At 33.7% G+C, this 13062-nt stretch overlaps 1 protein-coding gene and 1 long non-coding RNA gene across 2 annotated transcripts in view; one reads left to right on the forward strand and one right to left on the reverse strand.

Moving 5' to 3' along the window:
- LOC116421611 overlaps positions 1–3708 on the forward strand; it is a 33166-nt gene extending 29458 nt beyond the window's left edge. Inside the window, exon 3 of the long non-coding RNA XR_004232068.1 lies at positions 3554–3708. This is a non-coding gene — a long non-coding RNA (uncharacterized LOC116421611). The remainder of the gene's footprint in view (positions 1–3553) is intronic.
- Positions 1–13062, reverse strand: part of PCBD2 (pterin-4 alpha-carbinolamine dehydratase 2) — a 52249-nt gene that overhangs the window by 2849 nt on the left and 36338 nt on the right. The gene's annotated exons all lie outside the window — the stretch shown is intronic.

The raw sequence follows: 13062 nt of genomic DNA on the forward strand, positions 1-13062 counted from the left end.
TAGACCCCAAATTCTGGGTCCTTCTTTGGATTCTCACTGCTATACACTCTTCCAAAATACTTTTTTTTTTTATTTTTATTTAATAGCCTTTTATTTACAGGATATATACATGGGTAACTTTACAGCATTAACAATTGCCAAACCTCTTGTTCCAATTTTTCACCTCTTACCCCCCCACCCCCTCCCCTAGATGGCAGGATGACCAGTAGATGTTAAATATATTTAATTATAAATTAGATACACAATAAGTATACCTGACCAAAATGTTATTTTGCTGTACAAAAAGAATCAGACTCTGAAATATTGTACAATTAGCTTGTGAAGGAAATCAAAAATGCAGGTGGGCATAAATATAGGGATTGGAAATTCAATGTAATGGTTTTTAGTCATCACCCAGAGTTCTTTCTCTGGGCATAGCTGGTTCAGTTCATTACTGCTCCATTGTAAATGATTTGGTTGATCTCATTGCTGAGGATGGCCAGGTCCATCAGAACTGGTCATCATATAGTATTGTTGTTGAAGTATATAATGATCTCCTGGTCCTGCTCATTTCACTCAGCATCAGTTCGTGTAAGTCTCTCCAGGCCTTTCTGAAATCATCCTGTTGGTCATTTCTTACAGAACAATAATATTCCATAATATTCATATACCACAATTTATTCAGCCATTCTTCAACTGATGGGCATTCACTCAGTTTCCAGTTTCTAGCCACTACAAACAGGGCTGCCACAAACATTCGTGCACATACAGGTCCCTTTCCCTTCTTTAAGATCTCTTTGGGATATAAGCCCAGTAGTAACACTGCTGGATCAAAGGGTATGCACTGTTTGATAACTTTTTGAGCATAGTTCCAAACTACTCTCCAGAATGGTTGGATTCATTCACAACTCCACCAACAATGCATCAATGTCCCAGTTTTCCCGCATCCCTTCCAACAATCATCATTATTTTTTCCTGTCATCTTAGCCAATCTGACAGGTGTGTAGTGGTATCTTAGAGTTGTCTTAATTTGCATTTCTCTGATTAATAATGACTTGGAGCATCTTTTCATAAGACTAGAAATAGTTTCAATTTCTTCATCTGAGAATTGTCTGTTCATATCCTTTGACCATTTTTTTTTTTTTTTTTTTATTTAATAGCCTTTTATTTACAGGATATATACATGGGTAACTTTACAGCATTAACAATTGACAAACCTCTTGTTCCAATTTTTCACCTCTTACCCCCCCACCCCCCCCCAGTAGGCTGGGCAGGATGACCAGTAGATGTTAAATATATTAAAATATAAATTAGATACACAATAAGTATACCTGACCAAAACGTTATTTTGCTGTAGAAAAAGAATCAGACTCTGAAATATTGTACAATTAGCTTGTGAAGGAAATCAAAATGCATGTGGCATAAATATAGGGATTAGGGAGTTCAATGTAATGGTTTTTAGTCATCTCCAGAGTTCTTTCTCTGGGCATAACTGAGTTCAGTTCATTACTGCTCCATTGGAAATGATTTGGTTGATCTCGTCTGAGGATGGCCTAGGTCCATCAGAACTGGTCATCATATAGTATTGTTGTTGAAGTATATAATGATCTCCTGGTCCTGCTCATTTCACTCAGCATCAGTTCGTGTAAGTCTCTCCAGGCCTTTCTGAAATCATCCTGTTGGTCATTTCTTACAGAACAGTAATATCTCATAATTTTCATATACCACAATTTATTCAGCCATTCTCCAACTGATGGACATCCATTCAGTTTCCAGTTTCTAGCCACTACAAAAAGGGCTGCCACAAACATTCGTGCACATACAGGTCCCTTTCCCTTCTTTATAATCTTTGGATATAATCCCAGTAGTAACACTGCTGGATCAAAGGGTATGCACAGTTTGATAACTTTTGAGCATAGTTCCAAACTACTTTCTCAAAATGGTTGGATTGTTCACAACTCCACCAACAATGAATCAATGTCCCAGTTTTCCCACATCCCTCCAACAATCATCATTATTTTTCCTGTCATCTTAGCCAATCTGACAGGTGGTAAGGGTATCTTAGAGTTGTCTTAATTTGCATTTCTCTGATTAATAATGACTTGGAGCATCTTTTCATATGACTAGAAATAGTTTCAATTTCTTCATCTGAGAATTGTCTGTTCATATCCTTTGACCATTTTTCAATTTCTTCCAAAATACTTTTAACTTGGCAACAAGAACCAGACACCAATATTACCCAACTACTAAAGAAGGAAGGAAAGTAATGAAAATATGCCGTCTTTGCAGAGGGCCAAAGCTTAGGTTTGAGAACTATTAGGCTGTAGACACTCTGTATATGCACCCTTCGTATATACATATATATATATATATATACACCACCCTGTGGTAAGGGTGCATACTGCAGCCTGCAAAAATGACACGTAACATTTAAGCTGTGACATGAAAACGAAAAAAAAAGAGCCAAGAAAGTGTGATGAGAAATCAGCAGAGCTACCCTGGCACTCAAAAGAGACTCAGCTAATGCCAATCTTGTCCATCGAAAGGCCATTTAAGGCTAGACCATCAAACTCTAAATCCTTCAAAGTGTGAAGGAGCTGAGACTAATCTGTGGCTTAATCTTGGGAATCTACCAATGAACAAAAGGGAAGCAGTCAGAAGAAGACTTCAGGAGGAAAATTCCTCCCAAAAAAAAAAAAAGAGCCCAAAGAACAAACAAATAAATCAAGGATACAAAAACAAAGATGAGTACTCAATTTTCAAAGAAATTTCTAGTACTCTTTTTTTTTTTTGAGAGGCAATTGGGATTAAGTGATTTGCCTAGGGTCACACAGGTAGGGAGTGTTAAAACTTGAACTCAGGTCCTCCAGACTCCAAGGCCAGTGCTCTATCCACTGTGCCATCAAGCTGCCCCTCTAAGTACCCTCTAAACAATTATGTTAAGACAATCAAAAATGATCTAATGTCTGAGTAAATATAGAACCTTATGAACTCTTATGTTCAGAGCAAAAACAAAAAAAATTCATGATTCAAAAGAGAAACTAAATCTATAATAAAAACTAGAAATGAATATAGCCTCAAAATTTAGAGTCCTAAATCTAAAATCTAAAACATAAAATAGTTAAGTTTTCAATGACAACAAATTCTGCAAGCAGATGGGAAAGATTTTCAAGTATAAAGAAAAAGAAATTTGAATAAGATTATTTCTCAGCAAAGAGAAATTTCAAAACCAAATGAAAGAGTACAGTATGAAAAACAAGGGAGCTTAAGTATAACCTCAAAATGAAATATTCAGAAAACTTAAGCCTAGACATCAGTAATAAAAGACAGACATTCAACAAAAGAGAAACATTTAAGAAATGGGAAGAAGGAAAAGGGAGAGGCATGAGCAGAATATTCAACTTGAAAAATATACCAATCAACAGAAGCATAGGAAAGAAAAATAAATACAAGTATTAAGGAAAAAATATTAAATAAATTATCTGATCCGTGATATAAGCAGAACTTTCTTTTAATCATTTTTAAATTTGTTTCTCAATTAATGAGCATTTATTCCTCTTCATTCCATCTCCAGGTTTCCCTCCTGATTCTCTGAACTACTACCTCTGCTATGCCACTAAACCCTCCTCACCTTGGAAGTTCATTCTCCCCCTGCACTTCTCACACCAGAAGTAAACTTTGCCCCAGTGGTCTCTTCCTCTGATTGGCTGATTTGTTCCAGCACCTCCATTTTAAAGAAAACACCAAAGCCATTCATGTTTTCATTCCTCTCATGGCACCATTTCTAATTCTGTTTTCTCTATAATGTCCCCTTGGAGATATCTCTCCCTTGACTACATTTTCGGCTTCCTTTGATGTGATGTTTTCTCCCATCAGAATTTTACCTCTTGTTGGTAAAGCCAAGAAGAAAGAGAAAAGGCAGAGCCCAAGCTTACCCAAATTCCCCTCCAAACAACATTTTAGAATCACACCTCAAGATGAATTCTGGGACAGCAAAATCCACAAAAGGATGGAGGGAAACAATTTTCCAGGTCAAGATGACCTAGAAGATTAGCTGGAAAGATCTGTGTTACCAGAAAGTGAAGGAAAATCTAACACATGCAGTGCCCCATCAATACAGTAACAGGCCTTGAGGTTAACTTAATCAGCAATTTCCAGAGCTCTCAATTCATGGATAATAATGGGATCAGACAACAATCAGTCAAAAGGAGATCATAAGAGTCCCTTTGCTGCCACAGGGTGCAAGACTATTCCATCACGCATACACAAATCCAGGGAACAGTTATGGATTTCTGTCCCAAGGTGAGAAGGAACATTATACCACCACAGCTTACAAACACAAACACAAGAAACTCTGGTCACTGTTTCAGTACAGAAAGGAATGCAAGAGTATGTGAATATTCAAGCCTAGAGGCTAGGCCACACCTCTCCTCAGATTATATCATCTTAAAAGATCCAAAAACTGACAGACCCACAGAGCTACTATAAAAACAGCTACACACAAAAAAATGTATAGTCCCTTCAGTATGGCAGTAGAGTCCAACTTGACGGTTAATCCCGTCAAGAAATAGACTGGAAAAAATTGAGCAAATAACAAAAATAACAAAAACAAAAACAAAAACAAAAAAAGAAAGAAAGAAAGAAAAAAAAAGCTTGACCACTAAAAATTACTATGGTGATAGAGAAGATCAAAATAAACTCAGAAGAGTCAATATAATACTACTATGTCCAAAGTGTCAAAGAAAAATGTTAATTGGCCTCAGGTACGGAAAGAAATCCTAGAAAAAGCTCAAAAGGGATTTTTTAAAATCAAAGAAGAGAGGCAGAAAAAAATTAGGAAAAGAAAAGAGAGTAAAGCAAGAAAATCATGAAAAAAAGACTCAATAGCTTGATAATGGAGACACACACACACACACACACACACACACACACACACACAAAATATGGAAGAAAACACCTTTTAAAACAAAATTGGTCAAATGGTAAAAGTACAAAAACCCACTGAAGAGAACTACTCAAAAAGCAAAACTGACCAAATGGAAAAAGATACACAAAAATTCATTGAAGAGAAAAATTCTTTTAAAAGTAGAAGTGGCCAAATGGAAAAGGTTACAAAAACTACCTGAAGAAAATAATTTCTTAAAATTTAGAATTGCTTAAGTGGAAGCTCCATAAGACATTAAGAAACAATAAAACAGAATCAAAAGAATGAAAAAATAGAAGAAAACATGAATACTTGGAATAAACAAATGATTTAGAAAATAGACCATGGAGAGATAATTTAATAATTGCTAGACTATGTGAAAGCCATGTTCAAAAAAATTGCCTAGACATTATCTTTCAAGAAATTATCAATTTTTCTTATTATTATTGTAAAACCAGGAAATATAAAAGAAATTGAAAGAATCCACTGATTGCTTCCTGAAAGAGAAATCAAAATGAAAGCTCCCAGGAACATTATAGTCAAATTCCAGAGCTTCTAGAGCTCCCAGAGCATGGAAAAATCACTGCAAACAACCAGAAATAAATAATTCAAATGTCATGGAGCCACAGCAAGAATGACATGGCATAATCTTTGAGGAGAAAAATCATGGGGGGGAAAAGGTAGAATTGGGTCCTATAATTAGGATATGGGATAAATTCTACAAGGTAATGTTTCTATACCATATTACTTGCCTGGTCTCAATTCTTTGTTATATACCCAGTTCTTGGCACAATGCTTAACAAATGGTAAGCAATTAATACTTTTTCATTTATTCATTTAGGATCACAAAATTCTATGAGACTAAAATAAAGATATAGTACAAAAATCAGAGAATACAATTTCTAGTAACAACTGGAAAAGAATTAAGAGAACAAAACAAAAAATTCTTAGAAAAAGATGCAGTTTAAAAAAGAAAGCAAATTACAAACATAAGTAGGAATGGAGGAAGATAAGAATTTGAACTACCTACTTAGAGGTAAAGAAAAATAAAAGAGGGAAAGAAAAATCAATAAATTAAGTAAAAATACAAAAATAGAGGGGAGGAGGATAGAAAAGATGGTGGGGGGAGGGTAGAAAGGGCGGTGAGGGGGAGAATGCAAACAGAAAATGTTTCATGCAGAAAATCTTGTCTAAGTTACAGCTTGAAAAAAAAAAAAAAAAAAAAGAAGAGTAACTCTGAGGCAAAGGTAAGGAAAGACTATATCCAGACATGAGAAACAATCACTGCAAAGGCCCCAAAATAGAAGGTAGATTGTCACAGAGAGGAACAATAAGAGTCACTTTGGCCAGGTACAAAGGGTACAGGAGTGACAGTAAAATACTATTAAGACTAGAAAGGTAGTTTGAGGCCAGGTTATAGAGGGCTTTAAAAACTAAACAGGGAAGTTTGTGTTTTATCATGGAGACAATAGGAAATTACTGAAGTTAAGAAGCCATCTCTAAGGAAGGACTTAGTAGTAAGGAAAAAATATTTATTATATATTTTACATATAAATTATATATTTCATAGTTTATATAGAATATGTAATATATTAATATGTTAATTATAATTACATAATATATAACATGTGGTATATGTGACAATATAATTAAAATATAAAATAATAAAATAAATATGTATTATATATATTTAAAAGAAACAAAGGGTAGCTAGGTAGCCCTGGAATCTGGAGAACCCGTGTTCAAATCAGCTTCAGACATTTGGCACATAATAACTATGTGACTCTGGGCAAATCACTTAACCTTAATTGCCTTGCCAAAATAAATAAATAGATAGATAGATAGATAGATAGATGGATGGATAAGGAATAGTAAGTTATATATAATAGATTTGAAGTTTCATGTGCAATCATCTTTTTTAATTCTACTATGTTATGGAAATTCTTGTTTTATTTCGTAAATTTATTTCATTTATTTAATATATTTATATTATATGTAAATAAATTTTAAAAATTTAAACTAGATGTATGTATGATATGCTTTTAAGTTTAAAAAATGCAGATCAATGAAATAGACAAGGAATTAGGAAATAACTGATTCAAAAGCCTAAAGTTCAATAAAACAAAAAACACATTATTAAGGAAAGAATTCTCTATTTGAAAAGAATTTGCCAAGTAAATGAAAAGCAGTCTGACAGAAATTAAATTTAAACAGCCACCTTATATCATACTATATGTAACTAAAAATGGATATATGATCTGAATGTTTTAGTTCAGCTATGGATAGAAGGCAAATTCTTAACTATATGAGAGAAAGAAGCAATTCCAAAGATAAGATAGATGATTTTGATTTTATAAAATTGGAAGGCTTCTGCACGAACAAAATTAATGCTGCAAGAAGAAGGGAAAAAATTATTTGTCACAAAGAATGGCTCTCTGATAGGAGATAAGGGGAAGATTACAGGGGGATATTTAGACAGTGTAAAGACAAAATCAATTTTTTTTAATTTCTTAGGAAAGAAAGCTATTGACTGGAGGAAAAAATTCATATCAAATCACCAATAAAACAATTACTAAAATTTCTCAACAAAGTTTTCAAAAGAAAAATTACAAACCATTAATAACACTATGAAAGGATACTTCAAAGTAAAAGATATGAATATCCAAACAATTCTGAGGTTTCATCTCACACCTATCAAAGATAGTAAAAGTTATAAATAATGAAAAAAGGTAAATAAAGTTATGCATTGTTGTAAATGTAATTTGCCTATTCAGAATAGCAATTTGGAATTATGCAAAGAAAGTAACCAAAAGGTCCACCCTGACACCAACACCACACTAATAGACATATGCCTTCCAAAGAGGTCGATGACAAAGAAACTCCATATCCACCAAAATATTATTTATAGCACCACTTTTTTGGCAGCAAAAAAAAAAAAAAAAAATGAAAATGAAAATAAAATAGAAGCCTATCTTCTACTGGGGAATTGTTAAACAAGATGTGGAATATAAATCCAATAAAATGTCATATACCTTTAAGAACACTGAGTAATCAGTCAACAAGCATTTATCAAAGGACTTGCCATGTACCAGGCACCATATTAAAAACTACTAGGAAGCTTGGGAAAATTTATATGAACTGATGTGAAATGAAATAGAAACAGAAAAACAATATATATAATGTCTATATTCAGATATTTATTAAGCACCATCTACATGATAGGCATTTTACTAAAAGCTGGATATATAACTATATGCAAAGAACAGTAATAATAATAAAAAGAAACTGAGGGCTACAAAAGAAATCTGACCTTAGCTTCAACAAAGAGATATGGAAAAACACTTTTCCCTCTTTGACTCCAGGTCATACTTTTCATATAATGTCAGATTTTTTTTTCAATATATTAACCTTACTGACATGTCTATTTCCCCTCTTTATTATTCTGTTATAAGGAAATGCTCTCTGAAAAGAGATGGAGGAGTTACATTGGGAAATGTAGTAGATATTAACTTTAAGAGATATTTATTTTAAGAAAAGGGTAAAGGACCTCTCTTCATCCCCCACCCTCACAATACATTTTAACCACGCACATAAACAAAGGAGTTTATTTAGCTCAAGACACTTAACAGCCTAATTGAGTCCTTCCTGCCAATACATAGCTGCAGTTATTTAAAAGCAATAGAATCTTTGTACAGAAGAAATTCAAGAAGATGAGAGTTGGACTTCAGGGATGATCACAGAGAAACAAGCAGCTGATTTTGTCTCAGAAAAAATGTGAAAAGCAGAAATATATTATGTTTACTAAAAAAAGAATAAATTTGGCTTGAGAGAAAAGGTTTCCTTTCAAAATTTTTTATTTAAAGAGTTACATAAACAATAGTAAAGTTTGTCATTATTGTGTCTGAAAGCCAGATATGTAAGACTTGAATATGATGGCACATTAGAGAATTCCCATAGCAAGTATCTCTTAAATTCATAATAAATATTTCACCTCATTGTACCCATGAAGAAAAAAATAATTTAGTATTCTTGGGATTTCACATTTGTGTTTCTGAACAGTATGCATTATGTGAGCAAACATGCCTATTGAAAATGACAAAGATGACATTTCAATACTTATTCCTTATCACTTGGAAAGATAGATTATCTCAAAATAATGTCTTTTCATTAATTTCTATTATTAAGCTTAAGTCCTGAAAGTTTTCCATATTAGGTAAAGAGGAAATAAATCCATTTTAATAAGTAATATCCAGAAAGAAAACACATTCACTCTACTATTTTATAATATGATTACACTCAAATTTACTGAGAGGGAGGAGGCCATTTGCCATGAGGAAAGAATGAAATCAATTGTGAAAAAGTTTTAGTTACTTGAAGTTAAAATGATTTAAAATATTTACTGCTCTATCTTCATGTCATTTTGAAAAATTAAACTCTGTTCAACTTCCAATCTAATTACAAACTCACTGTTAAAAAATTAGCAAAAGTACAAGAAGCTGTAAAAAGGTCAATATTGTCTTTGACCCCCAAAGAGTATAGAGCCTAACAAGACAACTGATCAATTCCTAGAACTATTTGTTCTCCTTATATTATTAGCATTAATAGACATATGGTCACTAAAAATAATTTTATTGGCAATTGGTAAAATCAGGTATTTCAAAGGAAAATACGCAGGAAATAAATTCCCTACATAAGTCATATTTTCCTTCCCTGAACATTCTTGACCTTGGAAAATACTATGAAAGTCCAAAAATAAGTTTTGAATCTTTCTAGTTTCCCAAAACACTGATAAATCAGATTCAGGATTAGAGGTTATGTATTTAGAGCTGGAAGAAACTTTAGAGGTCATCTAATCCAATCCTCTGAATTTTACAGATAAGCAAACTAAGGTTAACTAAGACAATAAAATGTCTTGACAAAGGTAATACAGGAAGGGTAAAAAACATAAGCAACACTTTACTCAACAGCCCATTCCATGATACAGGAATACTTGGTTAAAGATGATAACAACCATCCACTGGTAGGGTCTATGGACTACGTAGGATCTCAAATTTGGGGTTTTTTCCTAGCTTAAAAGAGTCCACTTCAATAGTCAGTTAATATTTTTACTTGAGCAATAATCACAAAAGTATCAATAATTAAAAAAAGAATTCACTCCTAAAACTTTCTTCAGAAAAGAACAACTAATCTATGTGGTAAGAGAAAGCTATCTATGAGTCACCTTCCCCTTTAGCAGTACAAACCAACTATAGAAACAAACAATCATCAAATAAAAAGCATCCTCAAAAATACATAGTTTTCAAATTAAAAAAAAACTTTTTATGGGACTTTGATGAGTAAAAATGAAGTACTAGGAATCTTAGTAGTCAGACTTCTGACTGTCCTGAAAGAGATTGGAGAGGTCAGGAATAAAGGGGTAGATGTTAAAACAGCAAGTTCAGCAAAAGAGGAAAAATACCCTTGCCAAACAGAAAGTACACTCAAGGAATGGTAGAAAATTACACAGTGAAGCCAATCTGCTATTTAAGAAGAATTGTAAATGGGAAAAGAGGAAAACAAGGTGTAAGGGCTGCTGAAGAGTAGCCAAAATTAAAGTATCAAGTTCCTGAAAAGAATAATTGTACATTATCCTAGAAGACTACCCTGAATCCCTGAATTTCACAAAACATGCAAATGAAGTCTCCACTGCAAAATGATTCTGCACAACTCACGAGGCACATAAGCTGGTTCATATTAAAATATTTTGGCTCATAGTAACTTCTTGACATATGCCTACCTGTTGAGGTGGATTTTTAGTACCAGTTTGAAGCATAGTTTGTATATGCTCCATGATCTATTGCGCCCCAGTCATTTCAAACACACATATGGTCAACAAAGAACATATAATGGTTGATAATAGCTTCAGTCTTTCCTCAGTAGAAAATTACAAACATTTTAAGAACAAATCAATGAATGTATGATGAAGTATGACTTTTTAAGTCATATGGCCATTCTGAGGAATGTTAGTGTTATAATCATGGTAAATCAGACCAATGAAGTTTGTCATTTGGAAATCTCCAAACCATCAGCAATTAAAAAGTTTTTCCATGAACCTTAAATCAACTCTTCTCTGGAGCTTTCATTCTCTTTAAAATTCCTTTTGATTTATTTTTGTCAATGTGAATAATACCACAAAACTATGAAGCTATCACAAAAACAGAACCAAAAAAAAAAGCCTGTAAAAAGCTGAAAAATATTTAGCAGCACCCTGAATATAAAAATGCAATAACACTGAAAATTTCTAAGACTCTACTACTTGCACAATGTTTGCAAACTTGAATTATATGCAAAGCAATTTTCTTTGATATAAATAAGTTCTTTAAATCTGTTGTCTTTTATATTTTGATTATAGACTATTTTAATTATGCACTAAAAAAGAACATCTCCCTCTCAGAAAATGAGCACCAACTACTCCAAAGTAATTTCCCCGATGCAATCTCCATTAAGCCTCTAAATACTTCCTTTACTAATTCGGTGAATTAGAACTCTATTGTTTATGAATCACCTTTGTGTTTGAGGGTCCATAACCCTACTTTTATAAAATACAATTGCTATGGAAGGAAATGATATTTATGTCTGATTAGAAATGAAAACACTATTACATAAATCAGCCTGGGCATTTCTTCACGTCTTGAAACATGATCGGCAATTTGGTCTAATTGGTGATCAAGGAAACTATCTTGTGATCAATTAAAGTAATTACCAGATTCCGGCAACACAACCTACCTTAATTTCAGCTAGAGTCTGCACTTCTTCAACTTTAATTAAAAATAATGAAAATTATTAAGCAGTCTGCAGGGCAAGATCATTGCCAAGCACATGTGTGTCATATGACAGGACCTTTACTAGGTACGAGTGGCTTACCAACATATAAACATTCTTTATGTACCCAGAATCAACAAAATGTTTGAGATAGAACAAAATTATATATCATACTATGGCCATAACATAGATAACACTCTTTGTTCACAGTTACAACATCACAGCTAGAACAATATAAGATCTTAATTTGCAAACAATGCCACAAAATTCAGAACAGCCAAGGATGCAGGAATTGTTAGTGACAAACCAAACTTAGGTCTAATTCACTCTATCATAAAATTTTTTTCATCATAACCTAAAATATCAATAATTCAATACTAGTTCTTGTAGACAACTAGTTTAAAAGCCATTGAAATTCACTTTTGAAAAATTCAGCCAAAAATTATTTGCAAACTTGTAACTTTTCTAAATGTGGGGTTTGCAGGTACAAATTCACTAAAGAAGTGAATCATTTAACAGGGGATCATCTTAACTATATATCAAGGCTGAAGGATGAAAGTATGAGCCAAGCATAAGAGACATTCTTAGAGGCAAATTCTACAGTGGATTAGCAGAAACAAGAAAATATATTCAAAATCTCAAGTGTTTCAGGTGAAATATATTCAACTCTGAAAGAACTTTCAATATTGGCTGGAAAACCGATGCCAAAGAAGTAAAGAAGTTGCTTAGTCTCCACAGAAGGTTCTTCTATGCAACAAGGTAGTATACTAGATAAGAGTGCTGGACTTGTCCTCAGGAAGACCTAAATTGCAATTTGATTTCATACACTGACTAGCTGTAGGATCTTTGGTAAGTAACTTAACTGCTATCTGCCTCAGTTTCCTCAATTACAGAATGGACATGTATAAATAGGCCCTACCTCTCAGGGTTGTTGTGAGGACCAAATGAGGTAATAATAACACGGTGTTAATAATAACACGGTACCATGTCAGCTGGTAGGGTGGACCCAGGAGGTAAAAAGGGGCTTGGCCTCTGAGGCAGGAGGTAGTGTCTGGCAGGAGTTAAAGGTTCCTTGAAATGGTGAGGGGTGTGTCCTCTTCCTAGATCTTTTCTTAGGACACAGCACTAACTCCAGGTGTCTCCCTTCTGCGAATCCATCTACACAGTGCTGAGTGGGAATCCCAGAGGAGAGTAAATATAAATAACCAGCTCTGAGTCCATAGGTAAGGATGCGGAGAGATGGGGATAGAAAGAGAGATGGGGGGGAAGAGAGAGAGATGTGAGGGGAGAGAGAGAAATGGGGGGAAGAGAAACAGATGGGGGGAAGAGAGATAGATGGAGGGAAAGAGAGATTTGGA

Source organism: Sarcophilus harrisii, chromosome 2 (assembly GCF_902635505.1).
Source record: "Sarcophilus harrisii chromosome 2, mSarHar1.11, whole genome shotgun sequence".
Taxonomy (NCBI): Eukaryota; Metazoa; Chordata; class Mammalia; order Dasyuromorphia; family Dasyuridae; genus Sarcophilus; species Sarcophilus harrisii.